Genomic DNA, 1,429 nt, shown 5'->3' with positions numbered 1-1,429 from the left:
TAGGCTATTTATTCCCTTTAGGGTTTCCGTAGTACACTTCATTTCCTTTCCGAACACGGAACTGGGATGCGGAGGATTGCGGGAGAGGGGGTGGTGGGGGATCACAATGTCAGCTTAACATCGTGATGTCTGTCAGCCATCGGCGATAGACAATGGCATCGTCTATCGGCCCAACCCTAGTAGCCATTATTACTCCAGTCTTCAAAACAGTAGAAGTAAATATTACTGACCCCAAACTCTTGAACAGTAGTATATATTAACAGATTTAATGTGTATGAATATATAAAGTGAAATTACACATAATATTTATTAGATAATGCACAAGTTGTGAAATATGTCTTCTTTAGCAGACATTTTAAATGTCTGAATGTGAATTATTTCTAAATCAATTGAACAGTTCAAACCATATAATGTTCCAAATAAAGTTACCAAACTATTTTTCTTTTTAAGTTTTACGTACTCAGCCTAGCCATTTTTTTCCCATTTGGCATTTAATTTTAGAACTTGGTCACATTTTTAAACAAGCATTTAAGGTTACTCTGTGTTAGCCATGCTGACATTGTCTACATAAGAAACTAAATTCATTAGAGGAGGAAGTGCAAGACCCGGTAAACACAGCACACATTTCCATAATTGAGTCACTCATCCTACAATAATAGACTCTTTCACTCAAATGCCAGTGCATTGATTAGGAAAATCCCTGTATGAAAATGAACATGCATCACCACGTGGCAGAACAAGAGGCCGCTGCTAATTCTGCTGTTAGCTCAACCGAATGCACCCAACACGAGACTCGCAAGCGCTGACATATTAAGATGAGCATCTCATTCAGAACTTGTCGTGCTTTCGAAAGAGCACTTTATTTCTGCTTGACCCCTACATTGCCGGTTTTGCTCATCAATCCACCAACTTCATTAGCTCCCACTGCCGCTGCCGTCTCTGTGCCTTTACTCTGCGCTCAATGTCTGCTGCCTGAGGTGATAGCTGAATCGGAGCTAAAGAACTCCTGAAATCTGAGTCTTTAACGTTATACACTAAGCACCAGACACATTTACTGGCCGCTGGGGTCTTTGTAACACTGCAGCCGAATGGAAAGTGTTTTTTTTTCCCTTCTCGCCACCGAACCACTTGACCTTTCCTGCAGATTTGTGTGGGTATCGAACTCGCACAATCAATTCGAAAACCAAACAGAGAGAGCGATTGGGGCTGAAGGAACCTTGACCTGGGTGCAGTCCAGGGATGATGGTTCCATTGCAGAGAGAAAGGGAAAAAAAGAGAGTATGAAAGATGATCAATAGGACCCATTATGACAGTAAAAGGAAACAGAAGAATGTATGGGCTAAGGAACGATGGCAAATACAGAAACTATAGCAGACTGAGATGATCTCTAAACACACCAGTCACTGGAAATACAGGTCAGATTAACAAA

General features: G+C 41.1%; 1 protein-coding gene across 1 annotated transcript in view; it reads right to left on the bottom strand.

Annotated features, from left to right (window-relative positions):
• LOC107660610 (receptor tyrosine-protein kinase erbB-4-like) overlaps nt 1–1,429 on the bottom strand; it is a 391,742-nt gene that overhangs the window by 330,753 nt on the left and 59,560 nt on the right. The gene's annotated exons all lie outside the window — the stretch shown is intronic.

This window comes from Sinocyclocheilus anshuiensis, unplaced genomic scaffold, assembly GCF_001515605.1.
Source record: "Sinocyclocheilus anshuiensis isolate Anshui unplaced genomic scaffold, SAMN03320099.WGS_v1.1 scaffold627, whole genome shotgun sequence".
Lineage (NCBI taxonomy): Eukaryota > Metazoa > Chordata > Actinopteri > Cypriniformes > Cyprinidae > Sinocyclocheilus > Sinocyclocheilus anshuiensis.
Note: the sequence above shows the minus strand (reverse complement) of the source record. Positions and strands in the feature narration are given on the sequence as shown.